We start from the raw sequence: 13,722 nt of genomic DNA on the forward strand, positions 1-13,722 counted from the left end.
TTACTTTGGAATGTAAAATACTTAACACTTCTTTTGCACACCAAATGATTGATGTTGTTAACAAATAGCTTCTGGCTCTATGGTATCACGATGTACATCTCCTTGGTTGACATTCAGCTTTCCCTTGCTGAAATTTTAATGTTCTATCAAGTGTATTTGGAATATAACTCAAGACTTTTCATGCACATTGTTTTGTTTGAAAAAAACTGTTGTAGACTTGTAGCTTGTATATATATTTATATTTCTTTTTCTTTTTAAACACTGGTCAAACAATGTTGCATTCAAAAACACCCTGTGAAGTCTGGGTCTTAATAACCAAGAGTATTTCACTGAGAAAAAATTAATTGAGAGATACTTGTAGGATTTTTCGGTAGTAGGTTAAATTCTGGTAAGTAGAGCAGAGAGAAAGAAAACTGAGAAGGCAGATCGGGGATGTGGGAGAGGAAACAGATGTTGGCAAGTTTGAATCCGGTGGCTGAGGAAAGTCTCACGGTGAAGGTGAGATGGAGACGAGCAGGGGGAGTAGCCATGTGGTAATTTGGCAGACAGGGAATTGACACTGAGCCAGAAAGGACCTGAGGTAGGAGTATATCTGGGCTCTCTGAGCACAGCAAGTGCAGAATGTCTGGAGTGCCAAGAGCTGTACGAACTGGGGTGAGTGCAGGGGGACGTCGGAGAGAGGCAGGAAGGGTAGGGGAACTGGACATCGGCCTGAGGGTTCGGGACACTATTGTAATTACCACGGATTCTGCTAAGAGGTTGAAGGTCATGAGTTTTGAGCTGAGAAGACAATAATACATTTCATCAATTCTAAGGCATAAATTTCATTTTATTGTCGCATTTTAACATCACTGAAGTAGAGATATGTTTTGCAATCAATGCTGTATTATGTGGTAATTTTTTTCCTACTTAGGCATACATAAAATGGGGTCTTGTAAAAATCTGTGTTGACCTAACTTTGAGGACTGACTTTCATGTTAATAGCATCATTCTGGTTGCTGTTTTGAGAAAAGACAAAAGGATACCAAGGGCAGCCTATAAAGAAATCTATATTATTTGGAAATAAAATAACATATTTATACAAATGCCATGGGGCCAAATGAATCACACAGGGAATTAGATTCTATTTTAAACTGAATCATAATGAATAAAAACATAAATTTTTGTCCCTTCAATAGAGTTAATTGCTTAGCAAAGATTTAAATGCTTAGCTTGAGAAGAAAGATTTGTTTACAAATAGAGCATTTTGAAAAATGCTTAAAATGCAAATTCAAAAAAATACATTAATGTGTAATACACAAAGTATAGTGTTTCTTACAGTGTTTAACAGAGATTCTCGAATATATATGTAAATGTTTGTGCCTGAACTGTTTGTTAAAATTTATTATACAGTAGACATTTCCACCACTAGCATGTTTATTTCCTGCTTAGAAAAAGGAACAAAACTATTTTTAGAATATACAAAGCCAATGTGTTGTGTTTTAACTCCTATTCGTCTTACTTATCTTTGCTTCCTCTTCGCAACTGCCTCCACCTTGAGGTTAAATCTGCACAGTTCATATGTTGGGAATCAGTTTCCATATGCTAAATATATATCCTAATTCCTAGTGTTAAACTATCTGCAGAATAACTGTAAAATCTCTTTCTTCACTTCTGGTTTTGCAACCTTTTATTCTTGATTCCTCGAAAATAAGAGACTCTCGTCCTTAATTGTAACTATGGTGAGTTGCTCTAAATAAGGGAAACCTCTGGTTTCTTTAATAAAAGGACAGTTGAGGGATGTCAGTGAAGCCTCCTTAATCAAAACTTAGAATTTCAGCCTGACCCATCTCAACAAGAAATGAATTTCCAACAAAATTTTACCTTTTACATTTAATATATATTAGCAATATGTTTATGTACTTATATACATGTTATGTATATAATTATATATATTTATTGTATTATATACAATATATAATTATATATCATATTATTATATAGTGTATATATTATGTATTATATTATTTTTAAATAATATAATTATTATAATATAATAATATTATTATATTTATGTATTGTTTCTGCCACATATCAATTTTTGAATTGATCCATCCAGAAGAAACTACAAAATATTTAGAGCTTTTTGGCCACAAAAAATAATTTTAATTTCCATTTGTTTTACATATTTTTGTTCTAGCAATGGCAGATGGTGAATCAATAAAAGTCTTTCAAAATAAAAATACATTGGGATAATAGATAGGTACATTGCAATGGAAAAATAATTTCAAAGAGATAAAAAATGATGCCTACTTCCTATAAGACAGGTTCTGCAAATCTTTAAAATGGATATTTATTATTTAAAAAACAAACTTTTCCTCATTTTGAAAATGTTGCAAATAAAAAGTAAAGTGTAGTGGTATTAAAATGCTCATGACATTAACATGTATTCAGTATTTACTCTGTGTTTGCATCTTTACTAAGTAGTTTCCCAGCTATCCCATTTCATTGCTACCAAAGGACGGCAGGATGGACATATGCCCAAACAACAGATGAGGGACTGAAGAGCCACAGAGGTTCGTCATCATGCCAAGTTCCACCGAGCTCGAACGTTACCCAGCTCGGAATTTCACTTAGGTTTCTTGACACCAACACAAATGACACAGCTACTGATGTTTTCCTATTTTTTATTTGTTCTTTGACAATATTAACAATTTAAATAATGCATCACACATACTTAATAAGCATCATGCACAAGAATGAGAATCCACGGCTTCTCGGAATCCAGTCAGCAAGGCAGGCCAGGCCACAATGCGTCCAATCAGTCCTTCCTTCTTCCCTCCCTTCCCCCTCCTCTTCCTTCTGCTTTCCATTCTTCCTTCCCTCAGCAGATGATTACTGGTTATATTGCTTGTCTGATACTTTGCTTAGCACGGCGAGGTCTATGCTCTATCGTAAGCATATAATTTATAGCAAAGGTATAACAAGGAAAACTTCTGTTATAGGAGTTAGAAAAGAAGGAATTCTATAATGCCAGTACTTAAGTATTTCCTGAGTTGTATAACTAAAGTCACTTCATAGAATTACTACTAGTGCTTACAACTTAATTAACAGTTATCTCAAGCTCATTAACTAATTACCTTTTGACCACTCACTCATTTCTTCACAACAGAGAGAGAAAAAAAATCAGCATATGTGACTGGGAGTCTCATGGACATGGAACATTAAAGGGCTGTGAATTCCTTTAAAAGCTCGTAATAAGAGTGGCAGAGACCCTGCAGGTCAAGGCTCATTTGCCCCCCTGCCCTCCATGCCCCGCACTCTCACTGTCCCCTATGCCTTCTTCCCGGTAAGCCTTAGTGTGCTTATTTTTTTACATCTCTCTCTCTTATTAAATCATGGATCTTTGAAAAATCCTGAAGTATCTTTAGTGCTTAGTGAAGCTGTATAGTACTAGGTTCTAAATAATGAGTGTTTCATCAATGAATAAAAGCATGACCTCTTGACAGAACTAAAGCAGTCTGCCAAAAGCAGGTAGGGAGGGGAGAAACTGATCACAGATAAAGTGATATGCTTTTCAGATAGAATCCTGCCAGTCTTTGATGCCATTTCAGGAACAGGAGCAGGAAGTGATGTCTTCTCTCTTCCTAGACTCCACGAAAATGACTGATATAAGAAGAAAATAAGGAAAAACTTACCTCACCACTGGAAACCAAGAAGGTGACATGCGCAGAGATCTCTATTAGATGTGATAAAGACCGGGCTAACAGCCTTAAACGATGATGTTTCTTTCTCACGTGACAATCCCAGCATGCATATCCCAGGTGTGATATCCAATTGCGTGTGTTTGGAACCCAGGCTTATTCTGTCTTCCTCTGCCGTCCCTAATATGCAGTTCGTATCTCATGCCTACGGGGACTGTTCTAGCTCCTTCCACCACATGCACATTCCACTGAACAGGAAGTAAAAAAAAAAATGACTACATGAGTTAAAAGGCACGAGGTTGTACCTATGAAATCCGTTCCCCTTATCCTGATACATGATCCAATCACATGATCCAAATCAACTGGGAGGGAGGCTACAGAAGAAGAAGAAGGAAGTTAGCGGGGGAGGAGCTGATAGCCTGCGCCAAAGTATACTTTGAATGACATCAGATTAATGTAAAAGTGGATGAAAAAGTCTTTTTGTATTAAGGGGTAGCACTGTTTTCTGGAGAAAAACAATGGAAGAGGTCCTGCACAGAAGATGGGATGGGTTGCATAACTCTCAAGGGCCCCCAGTAAAAGCGCTGGCACTTCTGATTCCAGAGATCACAGAGATCAGAGAGCCCATGGCAGCATCTGTGGGTGTCCGGAAAAGAAGACTATATAGGAGGGCCCCTGAGAGTCTGGACAAAACGACAAGGAATTACTTGGCCCAGTAAAAGTTGTGACATTGGCTCCCTTTTTAATCCCCACCATCCCCCTGTTGCTCGTTGCTGGCTAAGAGGGGGTAGAATCAGTTAAACCTTTTTCTCTATCCCTTCATTTGGATCTGTAAGAATCAGACTGAAAACCTCACTGACAGGATTTACTTCAACCTACACAGTCTACATAAAGCCAACAGAGCCATCTCTTTGAAAAGATGAGCAAATAGAAATGTTCAGCTATAGAAAAGATACCACAGTTCAAAAGAAAGAAAACAGTCTGTGGAAGATGCAAACGCACATCAGTGGAACAGATTTGCTGCCAGAAATGATATTTTTGAAAACACCTGAATTTTGTTCTTAACAAGTAAGTGAAGACATACACAGCAAAACCACTAGTACAGGCTGTCCTGAAGGAAGCATGATTTACGGTCGGGAAAGAATACTCCGGTTTAAGCGTATGATTGCTGAATTAAAAACTGCAATGTAGATTGTCACTGAATACAATCGAAAAACAAATTAGTGGAGAAGAGAGCTAGCCGCACAAATGATACTAGATGCCAGAATGAAAAGGAAAAGTGACAAAAACAATAAGAGTAAAGATTAAAATAAAACATGAAGGCGGCAGTGTGTCTAACATGTGTTTACCGTAACAATTCATATTGTGAAAGGTCACCCAAGGACCAGAAAAAAAATTAATGAAAAGAGACACATTCTCATTTTATACTCCTCATTTTACACATTCACAGTAATATGCTCAATTACGTTTTTCAAACTCAAAAATAAAAGAGAAAGACACTTGGTTGCATGGACTCAAAATAAGAAAGAAGAGGAGGAAGGCCTGGAGGGAGAAAGGAATTATAAGCTGTCTTTCAACCTCCAACAAATGCAAGTTCAAAAATGTCAAAGACTGTAATCCTCTTCACTTGTCTGCAGCACCTAGGAGACCCCGGCACATAGTAGGTGCTCAATAAGTTGAATAAATGAAATTTCTGTGGTTTCAGCTGACAAACTTTTGACTAGTAATTCTACAACAAGCCATATTGCTGTTCTGGTATAAGCAAAACAGGAGGACAACCTCATCTGTCTGAGTCTCATCTGAGACTACACTTTGCTCTCATATCCTTTGTGAAAAGCACATTGAATGTTTTGTGACAGTTGGCTGAGAAAAGAAGAAAAGCATAGACACAAAGAAAGGAGGAAACCCTAGTATTATAAACAACTGGTAATAAGAAATAAAATTACATGTAGAGTAAGGCTGAACAGTTATTGTTAATGTTTATGCACTTAAAACAAATCAGAAAATACTTCTCGTAAAGTATTAAAATATAATGTAAGTTAAAATAACATATAAATAAGTACATAACTACAATATTAATAACATTACAGTCACCTAAGAAAATACATATTTATTACAAGCCTGGAAAGTGAGTCCCAGATTACAAAAACAAAAATTGGGATTTGGGTAGGAAGTGGCAGAATAAAACCACACTGACGGTTCCGCTTTATTGTAGGGAATGGTAGACGCACACCATTTCTGACTGGATGTTGATTATATCATAGAAAGTTACATCAGATCTAGTTTTAAAAACAAAATGAATTTACAAAGAATGGATGAAATTACAATTCGTCTAAGCCGCGAATCCATGCTGGGTGCTGATTCACCCCTGTGCTTTCGTGTTCAGATGCCTGCATTTCTGCTGCTCCCTTGTCCAAAGCGGATTCAAGGAAATCTTCTTCACGGTGCACCAAAAATGGAGAAGGTCGCCCACCTACTTTGAAAATCGCCACCCTTCACTGGTAGCCGTGTGACAACAGGATTCCTGCCTCTGCCTGGTCTCTTGCTGCCTGCCTCCAAGTGCCACCCTGGCAGTGGACCCACACCCATCTGCCCACCAACACCTCTGGCTCACACCCACCGCATTCCGCAAGCCTGGGGCCATCAACAGCTGCTTTGTATTGTGCTTACAAAGTTCAAGTTGCTGTAAAGGACCTTCTGGCACTCCTTCTCTGTTATGACATTTCAACTCTTTTGGACCTGAGTTTACCCACATGGAGATTGCTGGCCTGGCCCTCGTGGTGTCCAGCCAGCGTTTACAACATAGCTGGGGAAAAAGAGCCTCTTCCCAGAGGTACGCATGGATTATCCCATCAGGAGTAAGCTTCCAGCTCACTGGTTCTAGTTGGTGACCCCTCTCTGGTGTTTAAAAGCACTTACATTTGCATACTGCACACCAGTGCGCAGTGTGGGGGTCCAGGAATTCATAACACTTCACATCTCGTAACAAAGCCACCCTGTGAAGGACTAACTCAGCGGGACCTAGAAATGTATCCATGGTCTCCATCCTGCCTCATGCTCTGAATTTCTCACTCCCTGAATCACCTCTCAGACCAAAGCAAGCACTGAGGGACTGTTGAAAGCCACTGTATTTGCCTTCCTCTGTTTGCTTTTCACACCTTTCCTGCTTTGGGGGAGGTGATCCGGCCGTTCAGATTTAAAAGAGCGGCTTCTGAGCACTAGGCTCCATTGAGGAGTGAAACTAAACAGGAAGGGAGAAGTTTCACAGAATTCTTTATAACCTCTATGTTAAATAATGTCAACAGGATGCTGAGAACAAGATCTGTCGAGGAAATTCCACAACTAGATGATGAAAACTGATGGTACCTGAAAAGAAAGTCCTGGCTGCCGTTTGCTTTGATCTCAGGACCTAGTTACAAAGGACCTTGGAAGGACAGAGTTTTGAAATAGAGAAGAAAAATTAACATCAAATAATCTAAAGAGTAAGACTATTGATTCGGATCTAGAGCTTAGCTTTTGGGAGAAGTGACCTGTTAGTTGGTCCCCAGCGTTTAGGATTTATCTTTTAAGTGTTTCTGTAAAGGGACTAACTTGAATCTCAGAACACACCCAAGTTAATGCAGAGATATGAAGGGTAAAATATCACCTCCCTCCTTTCTGTTCACCTTCTCCAGGGGACACCTCCCATGTGGGAATGCTTAAACTTCCCCCAGTCTTTCTCAGAGACATCAAAGGACACTGAATTAGGTTTAATAGTTTACCATCGGAATCTGTCTTTATGAAAACGTCGGGCTGTGTAATTTATGGAAATTAGGCATGCAAGCATCTCTATTGTGCTATGAGGCATTATGATACAGTAGGATTAGGCGGGAAGACAGAGATCTCATGATATATGAAAATACTTTGTGTCTAAACACTGCCCAGGCTGGAGAGGGATTTAAAAACCCTATTGTCCATCGCAAGTTTGGGGGGGAAGGGTCAGGAATAACCTGATTTTGTTGTTTTTTTTAAATAAAGGAAGGTAGCTCTTTTATGTATTTGTTTCATATTTTATCCTGAAGATCACACAATATATCACTTTGTTTTATGAGAAGAGGGATTCTTTTTAATGTGTTGTGTTGCTTTATAAAAATAAAGGCAGGGTTATAGATGCTTCAGACAACTCTGCCTTGGGGTAATTTTCATTTGTTTAAGCTAGAAAGTCTGGCAATCTCGGGGAAATGTTGAGAATGGGAAAATCTGGAATTCTCAGAGACGTCTGGATGATGCTTTTTCCTCTCTAATAAAGTGTTACTCAGTATGTGCTTTGTGAGTAGAAAAATTTTATTTTGTTTGAGACACAGTTGGTCTGCTATGATAGATTTAAAAGAAGTGTATTTCTTAAGTTTCTTGGAAAGCACTTCTGTAAAGGTTTTAGAAAAAAACAAGTCAGCAATAATAATAATCATAATAACTGGTAATAACAAAAATATCTTTGTAGGCATGCCATTTGTTTTTCAAAGATTACCCACGTACATTTACTTAGTTGATCAAAGCACCCTCACTTGTCTGGAAATTCAGTTCAATTTACCTCTGCAATATTCGGTCTCAGACAGTCACAATCAGCCAGGGTAGGAATAGTTTTTAAACAGCAATGAGTGTCCTGTCAGGAATCCAACAAAATTTAGCAGGTGTTGCTTTGGCTTTCTGGAACTGAAAAGAAATTCCAGAGATGTTCACACTTACACTTGCTGAGGGCTCTATAGAACTGTGTTCAAAAATCACCAAGTACTTAATGAATGGTTCCATATATATATATACATATATATATATGTATATATATATATATGTATATATATATATATATGTTTTTTTTCAGATCTGCTAATGACATTGTGGATATGTAATGTCTGATTAAAAAGAAGAACTAGGGATTAACTTTGATTATTTGGAAAGAATGTGGCTGCATATCAAATGACTTCCTCAATCTGCCTTACAAAAAACTGATTGCAAATCACTGAAAAACATGGAACCCAGTGGAAAACTGGATCAGATGTGCCATTTTTATAGCCATACAAATAAACACATTTCAAATTCAGTGTGTTGGAAGCTCGTTTTTTGGAACAAGAAAAGTAGCTCTTCCTTTGAAATGGGAACCCTGCCATCTAGTGGGGGTTTGGGGTATCACGTCTTAGATCATTTTTTGACAGAAATCCGTAAAGTAAAATCATGGGTCAGAGTTTAGAGCGTAGAGCATTTTGGAACTATTTTGTAGATAGATAAATTGAGACAAGAGTGTATAAGGATTGTTCCCAAAGGCTAAGTCAGCTAATGGTAGTGTTTTAAATAATACCAAAATAACTGGACATTATACAGTATTTTATTACTCCATAGACATAGCATTAATTTTATTTTCTTTTATCTAGCATCTGTGCAATTTGTATTGCTCTTTATTCAATGAATACATTTTTAATTATTCACTATTAATCTATAAAACAAATTCTACATTATTTTCTAGTTAATTATCCCTTTTCCTGGAGGTCAAATTTCAGTGGCATGTGAAAAATGCTTTGGTTTTTTTTTTTTTGTTTGTTTCATTTTGGTTTTGATTCTCCTTGGTGAAAAAAATAATCCAGAGGTAGGTACTACTATTCTGGCAAATTTTTATTCTTCATTGAGTCTTTAGCTTCTCTTTTGAGTTTCCTAAATAACCGTTGGCTTCATTTTTTAAAAATTATAGTTTTGTGAGTTAAAATTAAGTTGCATAAATCTGCTGTTTAGAAGAAAACTTTAACAAATTGGTGAAAGAATAGTTACTTCACTAGGGAGAATAACACAGCTGGAGGAAAATAACTGTTCTATTACATTAAAATATTACCTTCAAGTACTAAGGACTCTCATTCACTTGTTTACCCAACAGTTGCATTTTGGGTCCCTACTAGATGTCAAGCATAGGAATGCTAAAATAAAAAACACATTCCCTCTCTTCAAGAGTTTTGTGTACCGGGATAGGCCAACATACAGCTGACTAATGATCTATGTCACGGACACTGATAGAAGCGTATGTATAAAGCGCAGTACAAACTGGTTAGCTCTGTAGTAATATGGGTCTGAGAAGTCTTCACACAGAAAGAGAAGCTCTTCATCTGCACAGAAGGATCAGCAGAAGTTTTCCAAGTAGATGATTAGGAGGGTATTCTGGTGAGGAGGAACAATGTAGATGAAGGTCAGGATTTTAAAGTATCTCCATGTGATCAGGAAGCGGAAAAGCTCAAGGTGATCAGAGTACGTGTTTAGAGGTGGTGTGAAATTAATTAAATAAGGAGGCCATTACACTGACGTGGCTGAAATGCCCTGGCGGCCTTTGTAAGCAAACCAAAAGCTAAGCCTATCAATGCCTCAAGGCTATGAAGTCAAAACTTGAGGAACAACCAATCACAAACAGCCAACCAGGCATTAAGTTATGGCCAATCAATAGTGTCCTTACTTTGCCTGTTTTTTCTCTTGAAAAGTCTCCAGCTTCTGTTGGTGGAAAGTTGCTAACCACTTCCGGCAGGGCACTGCCTGATTCTGAATAGACTCTCAGTTTATCTGTTAACAATGGATATGAGACACAAGTATGGAGTGGGAAGATCCAGATTTTTAGGGAGCTTTGTTCCTGCTGTGGCAGCACACGAACAAAGATGAATTCAAATACCCTTTTGATTGTCAACCATCTATAAGGTGTTGACCTTCCCAGGCCCAGAATTTCTGGGGGAAGTGGGTAGACTTTAAATAAAGCAAATTACCCTCCATAATGAGGGTGAGCCTGGTTTAATTAGTCTTTAAGGTCTCAAGGGAAAAGACTGAGGTTCCCCAAGAAAGAAGGAATTCTGTCTCCAGAATTATAGCTGTAGCATCAGCTCTTCTCCAGCCTTCTGGCCTGCCCTGCAGATCTCAGATTTGCCAGCACCCAAAACTGCATGTGCCAATTCCTTCAAATAAATATTTTAATAAACAATAAAAATATGATAATGTAAGTATATAAATAATATATCTATATTGTTATCAATATAGAGATAGATACAGATACATCCTATTTCTTTAGGTTGCACTAATTGTTTCATATATCTGGAGTCTTTTAGGCGAATAACCATCAACGTTGCTGTGCTTTCGAAAAAGATCCCTGCCCAGGACTCTGGGTTATCCGCTTCTACTTCAACCCAACTTCCTTTCGCTTGTGCTCTGCACAGTTGATTTTCTTCCATGCAAGGCCTCATTGCTCCCATTTTGATGTAAAGATGGTACCAGAATCCCTCTAGTTTGGTTTCTGAAGATCCTCCAGACTCCCTGTGCATGCTCACTTTCTCCTACTTTTCCTCCAAAAGGTAGTATTCTCTTGACTTATTTGTAGCCCCACAAGACACATCCATAGGACCAAAGTATTTCATCTCTATAGTGTAAAAATACCTTCCACACAAACTTCCAGTAAGGAATAAATGATAGATTATGTGAAAATTACATGCAAGGAGCGAAAGTCATGGGGATATCACAGTTTACTGTCGTTGTGAGCCTTAAACGATGAGGACAGGAAGCCAGGTAAAAACGGCTACGGGTTTAGGGAACTGAAACTTCTGTCTCTATTCTTCGCTGTCTGACAAGGCTTCTGGAGACTGCCTTCCGAGCTCCTTCCCCTTCTGTAGATCCTCCCTCTAACTGGTAACAGAAACTTTTCATGATGTGGTGATTGCTTATCCCAAAACAGTACAGCACTTGCGATCCATCCAACCTCAGGCGAGGATATACACCCCATCTGAACATAAATAACTGCAGTCGTGCAGCCAACGCCACCAATCATGCACGGAAATGCTGGTCTCATCAGCCCTTCACTAAACACAAACTTGACATGGCTTTTGAAAGTTATGAGAAAAACATTGAAATCTTTACCTGGACATTCAGGTCATGCTCAGTCTGTTCTCCATCTATCTTTCCATCCCATTTCCACTGAGTCATCTACACAAACTCTTTCTAATTTGATCTATTCAGCTGTGTTAACATACTTCCCTTGCTGGATGCTTTTAACCAAGCAGTGGGGAAACTTCTCCATTGCATGCTGGTTGACCATATCATATCTACTCTTTAAAAGACGTTATTAGGGGCGCCTGGGTGGCTCAGTCAGTTAAGCGGCCGGCTTCGGCTCAGGTCATGATCTCACAGTTCGTGGGTTCGAGCCCCGTGTCGGGCTCTGTGCTGACAGCTCAGAGCCTGGAGCCTGCTTCAGATTCTGTGTCTCCCTCTCTCTCTGCCCCTCCCCTGCTCGCTCTGTCTCTCCCTGTCTCTCAAAAATAAATAAAAGACATAAAAAAATTTAAAAGACATTATTATTCTGTGAAGCCACAACAGAATCCTCAAACACAGTGATCTCTGGAATCTACAGTAGTTACCCTAATTCTTCTGTAACTCACATCTTAGATGTCCAGGAACCAAATTTACTCTGAGAATTTGTTATGTGGTAGAATTATGCAAAGTTCTGGGACACAGACATTCATAGGTTACAAACCCCTTCCACTCTTCCACAAGGGAGCAGGGACATATCTAATTATGACACTTCTTTTGGGGATGAAAATCAAGACAATTTTTGTGGGAAATGAATGTCATTCAGCCAAAACAGAAGACCTAGATGCCCTTCAAGGGGCAAATGGTTAAGCAAACTACAAAATACTATTCAGTAATAAAAAGGAACAAAGCATTGATCCACACACAACTTAGATCTCAAGGGAATTATACTGATTGAAAAAAAGAAAAACCTGAGGAGTTATATACTATGTGATTCCATTTATATAGCATTCTTGAAATGAGAGAATTATGAAGAAGAAAAGACTAGTGGTCATCAGTAATTGGGGTTTCCAGGGAACAACTTCTTTAAAGTAGATGGGCAGAGAGGACTCCAGGAGGGATACAGATATAAAATATAAAAGCTATAGACATTCTTATATATTTGACTTCTATAGTTTTCTTTTTTTTTTAATTTTTAATGTTTATTTTTGAGAGACAGAGAGAGCAAGAGTGAGAGCAGAGTGACGAGGAGCAGAGAGATGGAGACACAAAATCTGAAGCAGGCTCCAGGCTCTGAGCTGTCAGCACAGGGCCTGAAGTGGGGCTTGAACTCACAAATTGGGAGTCCATAACCTAAGCTGAAGATAGATGCTCAACGGACTGAGCCACACAGGTCCCCTGACCACTATAATTTTCTTAGAAAATGTGCAGATGATTGGCAATAGGTACATAGAAAACTCACCAACTAAAAAATAAAGGCAGTTATGAGCCCCAGGAAAATTAAAAGTTTCAAAGAAATGAAATCTATCATACATAATTTAACTCACCTGTGAATAATATTTACACGATCATAGTACCATAAACGCTGACTACTGATGTAATTAACCAATATTTGCTGTAATTATATGGGGTGAGTAAGAGAAAAGAAGTGCTTGAGGAAATGGTAAGGAGAAAGAAAAGAGATTTAAGAAAACTAAATGTTTGGAAAACAGTATGGAGGTTACTCAAAAAACTAAAAATAGAACTACCCATGACCCAGCAATTGCACTACTAGGTGCTTATCCAAAGGACACAAAAACACTGATTTGAAGGGGCATTTGCACCCGCTGTTTATAGCAGCCCTATCAACAATAGCTAAATTACGGAAAGAGCCCAAATGTCCATCAACTGATGAATGGCTATAGAAACTGTGGTATATATATATTTATGTACGTATGTTGCCGACGGCAACAACATGGATGGAACTAGAGTGTTTTATGCTAAGTGAAATAAGTCAGTCAGAGAAAGGCAAATATCATATGAGTTTACTCATCTGTGGAATTTAAGAAATAAAACATATGAACATAGGGGAAAGGAAAAAAATCAGCTAACATCAGAGACAAACCATAAGGAACTCTTAAATACGAGAAAAAAACTGAGGGTTGCTGGAGGGGGGGTGTGGGGGGATGGGCTAAACGGAGGGCACTTGTTGGGATGGGCACAGGGTGTTGCATGTAAGTGATGAGTCACTGGGCTCTACTCCTGA

At 38.4% G+C, this 13,722-nt stretch overlaps 1 long non-coding RNA gene across 1 annotated transcript in view; it reads right to left on the reverse strand.

Moving 5' to 3' along the window:
* Nucleotides 1-3,873: 3,873 nt before the first annotated feature.
* The window catches only part of LOC115285907, a 53,794-nt gene continuing 43,945 nt past the window's right edge, over nt 3,874-13,722 (reverse strand). The window contains exon 6 of the long non-coding RNA XR_003905747.1: nt 3,874-3,931. This is a non-coding gene — a long non-coding RNA (uncharacterized LOC115285907). The remainder of the gene's footprint in view (nt 3,932-13,722) is intronic.

Source organism: Suricata suricatta, chromosome 1 (assembly GCF_006229205.1).
Source record: "Suricata suricatta isolate VVHF042 chromosome 1, meerkat_22Aug2017_6uvM2_HiC, whole genome shotgun sequence".
NCBI lineage: Eukaryota > Metazoa > Chordata > Mammalia > Carnivora > Herpestidae > Suricata > Suricata suricatta.